This window comes from Nicotiana tomentosiformis, chromosome 6, assembly GCF_000390325.3.
Source record: "Nicotiana tomentosiformis chromosome 6, ASM39032v3, whole genome shotgun sequence".
Lineage (NCBI taxonomy): Eukaryota > Viridiplantae > Streptophyta > Magnoliopsida > Solanales > Solanaceae > Nicotiana > Nicotiana tomentosiformis.
The window spans coordinates 94155994-94163525 of NC_090817.1; positions in this window are offsets into that span (position 1 = coordinate 94155994).

Genomic DNA, 7532 nt, shown 5'->3' on the forward strand with positions numbered 1-7532 from the left:
TGAGCTCATTTGAACGTGGACTCTCTCTCTCTCTCTAGATTTCACTTTAGGAAGTCTGATGATCAAATAAGGTAACCAGTGCAGAACAGAATACCAAAAGCTGGCATCTTTCCGGGCAGGTCCACACTTGAATGCCAATAATAATTTGCTGCTCAATAATTAGTATCTCAAAGGATACATCTTTACACGAGTGTGAAGCTTACCCTCAAGAAGCCAGTTCCTAAGCTTGGATGAGATTCACATAACTGTGAGAGGAATAAAAAACTATCAAGTACATGTGTTAATCTCGTTTAACTGGTCTTTAAACATAAGATTTGTTGGGATCTTTTGTCTTTGAGCTTTGGAGGCCGAATCTCTCATTTCTTAACCTGCAAAAAAGCATGATGAAACTTGTTCAATCATTTTTACTTCAATTATAAGATGCTTGCCACCCACACCCTATTCTTTACCATTACAATCAATGATGTTGCCCAAGATCATCACTCAAATTCAAAGTGGCTTTGTTAAAGGAAGAGCCATAACTAAAAACATTCTCTTAGCACAGAAGCTCATCAATGATGTTGGCAAACTTAGGAAAGGAGTTAATGTGGTGATTAAATTGGATATGGCTAAAGCCTATGACAAAGTCTCTTGGCTCTTCTTATGTTTTATGCCGAGGAAATTGGGATTTGCCGAAGAATGGATTGAACTAATTATAGATTCATTTTTAACAATTGGTATTCCAACGTTATGAATGGTGGTAGACATGGCTTTTTCAAATCAGGAAAATGTCCCAGACAATAACAATAATAAGATAATAACAGAACCGAAGTAGAAGCATCATTGGGTAGTAATAAAAATATAAGATTAAGGAAATAACCTTCTACCTTAATCTTTAGCATCCATACTTTCCTATCAAGAGTTAGTCCAAAATAATCACGTTGAATTTGAATTAATTGAGACTTAAAAAAGTAAATATCTCACATTAGGAGGAGAATTAAAAAACTAAAACTGATATCATCCTTTACGTCAGCTGACCGGCAAAAAAAGAGCCCGGAATCAAAATGTGATTCTTTTGGACTCAAAGAACCAAAATCTGTGGAAAAAAGCTGGTGACCATAATATATATAACACCCTTTTATAAGACGCTATAGCTTAATGGCCGTTTGCCCAGTTAAGTATAGCGCCCTAATATACGACGATATATATATAAAGCCCTAACATACCGCACTATATATATTATGTAGGCCGACCAATAATTCTTCTGGGCTTAACTGACATAACAATAATTCAACTGGGTATAATGCCCATATTTAAGGCTCTATATCTCAAATAATTACTCCCCCAGATTGGTTTTTGCCTTATTTAAAGAGGTTAAGGATTTTGTAAAAAATCATTCATAAATATTTTCAAGTCTTCTAAAATATTTCTTCGTTAAGTTATTTTGCATTTTGTCATAATGTCTGAAGAGCGAAGAATTAGGGTTTCATTATATTGGGGGGAGGGGGGAGGGTTAGGGGAGGGGTGAGGTTGTGGTGGTGAATAACTTAGTAATCTATAGTTTATCTCCACAGTATCATGTTAAGTTGCCACTTACAATGAAGTATGATACATTAGTATCGTTGTTATGTAAAAAAAATGAGTGTGAGCAAACGTTTGGTGAATATTAAAGTAACCAAAAGATATTCATATTCTGTCACTCCGCAAGGGGTTGCTTGTTATGCTGAGTTTAACATCGAGGACGCTGAAACTCTGAGAGATTTTTTGAGGACTCCGGATGAATACCGGGAATTTCTTGTGATAAAAATATTGGAAATGTACGTCAAGGCTGAAGACGTTCGCAATAATGAGGTTGCGCAAAGTAGGGATATCCCTCAATCATCGGGCGGTTATTTTGGAGCAGTTTTAGCCGAACAGGTTCCAGGTGAAAGAGTTTGGCATGATCTAAACTTATCTCCACGGGCGAATGAGGATCAAGGAAATAATTTCTCACCTAGTTTACATAATCCACAAGCCAATTGGTAAACTTTAATTTTCCTTTGTGTTAAGATGCTTATTTTTATGTATTGAATTTGTATTAACACTCATACATCCACAGAGGGTACCGGCCATATATGAATTTTACAAGTTATGAACCAATGCCCACTTGGAATATTATGCCTAGTTTTGGTGTGTTGGATCATGGTGGTCCATCCGGGAGTAATCATCAACAAGATAATGTCCATCATAGGATATCAACACATTATGATTTGTAAGTGAAGTGATAAAGCTATAAGTTTGGATCAATTTGAGTAACTCATTATTTTGTTGGTTGTGCACTGAAAATGAGCAACTTGAAGGTCCCGTCCTTACTTAATTGCATGAAGACGACATATTTAATCGGGATCTGGCAGATGCGCAGAGTCAGGAAGAGAATAGTGATTATGACAACAATGCCGATGAGTATGGAGATGACACACCCTTCCCCGATTAGGGTGATGATGAGGAGGAAGAGAATGTTGAACCTGATTTGACGAGGGAGCATGCTCTACCTCCCGGTAGACAAAAAGTGTACGAGTCCCACGTGTCGTTTCATTCAAGGGAGATTCCCTACCTTGATCATTTGCCAAGTATGTCAGATATGGATGCCCTCACAAGGGATATTGACGAAATTTGGACAATAATGTGGGATAAATCTAGAGCAACGGCTATGTCAAATGGCATGCTTTTTCCTGATAAAATGCGCCTAAGCAGGGCAATGCGAATGTACAGCATAAAAGAGTGTACAGCGTAAAAGAGTCATCTCCAGATGTATACAAGGTTATTTGCCGTAGATGGTTTACGGGTTGTAATTGGATGATGCATACGAGGAAGAAGAAAACAAATATGTGGGTCGTGGGTAAATACATTGGCACCCACAATTATGAAATGGACACATTCAGTTAGAATCATTTTAACTTGAATGTTGACTTGATTTCTCTTGTCTTGATTCCACACATTGAAGCGTCCATAAGGTACAAGATCAAAGAGTGTATAACATCTGTCCACCAGGAATATGTGTGTACCATTACCGAAAGAAAGGTATTTCTCGGGTGCAAATGTGTATTTGAAATTATTTATGGTAGATGGGATAAGTCCTTTGCATCTCTACCTAGGTACATGGCCGCATTGCAACACTTTAACCCTGGGACTGTTGTTGAATGGAAGCTTGAGCGGAGTCTGAAAATACCAGAACATATATTCAGATATGCGTTCTAGGCATTTAAACCAGCAATTGATGGTTTTGTGCATTATCGACCGGTAATATCCATAGACAACACTCATGTCTATGGAAAGTATGATATTAAGTTGTTGATCGTCGTTGCAGTAGATGCTAATGGAAGTATATTTCCCCTAAATTTTGCTATTTGTGCCAATGAAAGACAAGAGACGTGGACACTATTTTTGAACCACTTGAAGGAGCACGTTGTCAGACAACGTTCATGTATTTGTCTAATATCTGATCGGCATGGCGATATTTTAAGTTCTGTACAGAATTTGTCTACATGGCAGGAACCGTATGCCTACCACCATTACTATATGAGACACCTGAAGGCCAATTTCGAGAAGGCACATCCCAACAAGGATTTGCATGATTTAATGTGGATGGCTGCAACATATCACCAAGAGTGTAAATTCAGGAGTCGCATTGAATCGATCAGGTAGGAAGACGAAGAAGCCTATCGTTCGTTGATGCGACATGAGCTTGACAAATAGACTTTGCATGCAGATGGTGGCAGAAAATGGGGAATTCTGACTATAAATATGTTATAATCTTTCAATGGGTTATTGAAGTCTGCTCGTAGATTGCCTGTCAATGCCATGGTGCGGATGTCATTCAAGGAGATGGCGGAGAGGTTTGTTGAAAGGGCTAGAGGTGCATCGTCATTGACGGAAATGGGTGTTGAATTTATGCCAATACCAATGAAAAGATTTGAGAAATACAGGAAGCGGGTACATTGGCATTCATTTTTGTAATATTGCAACGAGCGAAATATTTTTGAAGTTCGCACCGCTATCCATCACAACCGGGGGAATAATACACACATCGTCAATGAATCCAGAAGGTTATGCTCCTGTGTAAAATGGTCCATCTATCGCGTGCCGTGCTCACATGCCATGAAGTGCTTTCACCATACAGGTTTCGCGGCAACACGGTATGTTGATAAAGAATATAGTGTTGCTGCATACGTAAACACCTATAGTGGACAGTTGCAGTCAGTGGGTGCTGAGCATTATTGGCCGCCGGAACCATTTAAAATGGTGTGTAACAAGGAGTATTTGCGTCAACGACAGGTGCAAAAAAGAACATGTATACGGAACCAAATGGATGTTGGTGATATCGTTTATGCCCGTAAATGTGGCATATGTTCACAAACAAAACACGACCGTCGCAAATGTCCTTCAGCTGGTTTGGGTAGCAGTGGTAATAGAGCTCCTGGTGGAAGTTCATCCAATGTGCCCAATTATCAAGGGTAAATATAGTATTTTGTTTTCAGTAATTTGTTGTAATAAGTGTATGTACATGTTCATCTTACAGAATGTATGAAATAAAATTATGTTCCCATTGGTGTTAAGTCTTATTGATATTTAGCATTAATACTTCAATACACCAATTTAACATACACCCCAAGAAAAAGAATTGTCATTCACCATTATCGTCGTTGTCTGGCACTATTTCATTGTCACTGTCTTCATCTTCTTCGTCAACATCGTGTACGCATCCTTTAGGACCGAGGGCATCGTAATCTAGACAGACCCCAATTGACACACATTTCTCGTATTTCATCGCTACCATTAATAAGATCACTTGCTTGATTTCTACAATAATATGGGACTCTAACGTCCAACGTTTGTGGTAGAAACTTAGGTAGTCCCTCTCATTCGACAACTGTTGGGAAAACAGGATAATCATCATCTCTACGCAATTTTTTATTTTCTAATAAATCCCAGTATTGATCCTCCGTTCCTCCCAGGAAGTTAAGATCATCCATTGCATGATGAACATCTAATGCCTTTTCCATCTCTAGAATCTCCTTCATCAAATGCCGAATTACTTCTGGTTCATCTTTGTGTGTGTTTGTTAGGAAGGTTGCAGACAGTGCTTGTGGAACAACAAGCCCATGCCAGTGACATAGTACTTCATAATCACATCGTTTTTAATAAGGGGAACCCACTGTAGTTTTTCTCCCCAAATCCGCATACCTTTAGGCTTTGTAGAATGCGCTTCGCCCTCAATAATGTGCCTGCAACTTTGAGATCAGTGTGTATATTAATAGGCTTATTTTCCAAGGGACGCAGAACACCATGCCACTTGTCATCAACTAAGTCAGTATAGCAACCTATCATATTTTTTTCAAGGTAGGGATCGATAGTGTTAAGACGTGTTCCATAGTGATCTGTTGAACTACCTTCACCCTTCTGCCTCTTTTTGAACCACTTATTAAATGTTAGTGGTATTTTTTTAAATGGATGTTGTAAACAAAGAAATATTTTAGAAGACTTGAAAATATTTATGAATGGATTTTTACAAAATCCTTAACCTCTTTAAATAAGGCAAAAACCAGTCTGGGGTACAATTATTTGAGGTATAGCGCCTTAAATATGGGCGCTATACCCAGTTGAATTATTGTTAAGAAGTTTTACATTCATATACACTATTTCAAACTTTATTACCCTCCCTACTCAAGTTTTGATCTAATTACATAATATATACAAAATTACCAATTATGTACATTTTTAGGCATTTAATGATAATAATTAAATTCTAAAATCACTCTAACGTCTATATCCCACTCCCTCACGTTTTTCTCTCCACACACCCCCTTTGAAGAAGACGTTAGAGTGTTTTTTTAAATTGGACTAGTCAAACATAATTTTTATTTGCAGCTACTCTGTTAATTTGATCCTTGGGCTAGGCAGCACATGGAATGGTTTCATTAGTGAAAATTTTGATACCATCATCTTTTGATTCATTTGTAAAGCTTGAGATGTTTAGCTTGTCGGCTGTGACGATCCCTGGAGGGAAATAATTTTGGAATTTTTACATTCCTATACACTTTTCTTCAAAAATTCCTCTATATTTTTTTACTCTTCTTCAAAAATCAATCTCCATTTTTATAGATTCAAGCTCTAAATACTCTACCACACACCTCCATTAACGCCTGTTGCTTGCTTAACTTTCAATGAAGAAGAAAACACTTTCGAAGATCATCCCTAATTCCAGTAAGAGAGCAGCAATTCGACCATTGACAACCATTAAAAAGCTTTGAAGCTTTGAATTCGAATTTGAGTTTTCAAAAATCATTATTTGTTTGGATTGGGTGTTGTTGCAAACAATTGGGAATAATCTTTTGAGTTTATATCTCAATTTTGAGGGTATTTTGGTGAAGATTAGACTTGATTTTGGCTGAATTTCAGATTGAAACTCGAAGAAGAAGAAGAAGAGGAAGACATTACATATATTATACTTACGAAATTGTAGTAAAGTTATAGTAAAATTGCAGAAAAATTATATTATGCTGTTTATATATATTTTTTTATTTAAATATTGTATGAAAGTTGAACAATATTGTATAAAAATTGTATATAAGTTGTATGATATTGTAGTTGTATATAACTAGGTAGAAATAATGTATGAAAGTTGTAGATAAGTTGTAAATTATTTGTATAATATATAATTAGTTGTATGAAATTTATTTTTATTATGTATAAATCAGATACAAAATATACAAAAGACATATTATATAAAATTTGTATAAAAATCGTATTTAAGTTGTATGATATTGTAGTTGTATATAACTAGGTAGAAATAATGTATGAAAGTGTAGATAAGTTGTATAATATATACTTAGTTGTATAAAATTTATTTTTACTATGTATAAATGAGATACAAAATATACAAAAGACATATTATATAAAAATTATATTTAAGTGGTATGATATTGTAGTTGTATATAACTGGATAGAAATAATGTATGAAAGTTGTAATTGTATATCAATTGATAGATGCTCTGTAATGGTTGAAAGTAATGTGTCGTAACTTGACTCCGAGTTTATCACAATTTTGTCGACATTGAAATTAACATATCGACCACTATAATCCCATCCATATGAACATATAGCAAAGGATATGCAAGAATTTAATTATAAGAGAAGATGGTGTAACGGTAACTTTGAATTTTCCTTGAGCATTCTCCAGTAGATTTTATTCCTTTGTAGAATTAAGGGCATGGTAGTTGCCGGTTGGAATAATAATTCATAATATTTATCTTTATTAATTAAAGGACAAGATTTAAGGGTAAAGTGGGTTATCTTAAAATAGTACTTGAACTTTCTGCAATAGGTTTGTCCTTGGTGAAGGGCAGGGTAGTTGGAAAGAATTCCTAATTCATTATCATTCAATTTAGTGATTACCTTTACTAGTACATCTATTTGATACTTTAAAGAGTATATAAATAAGATAAAAAAGAAGAGTAAGAAAGAGGATTTTGAACAAAGTTTGTTAGAGTAGCAGATTTAGTTGGAAAATTATT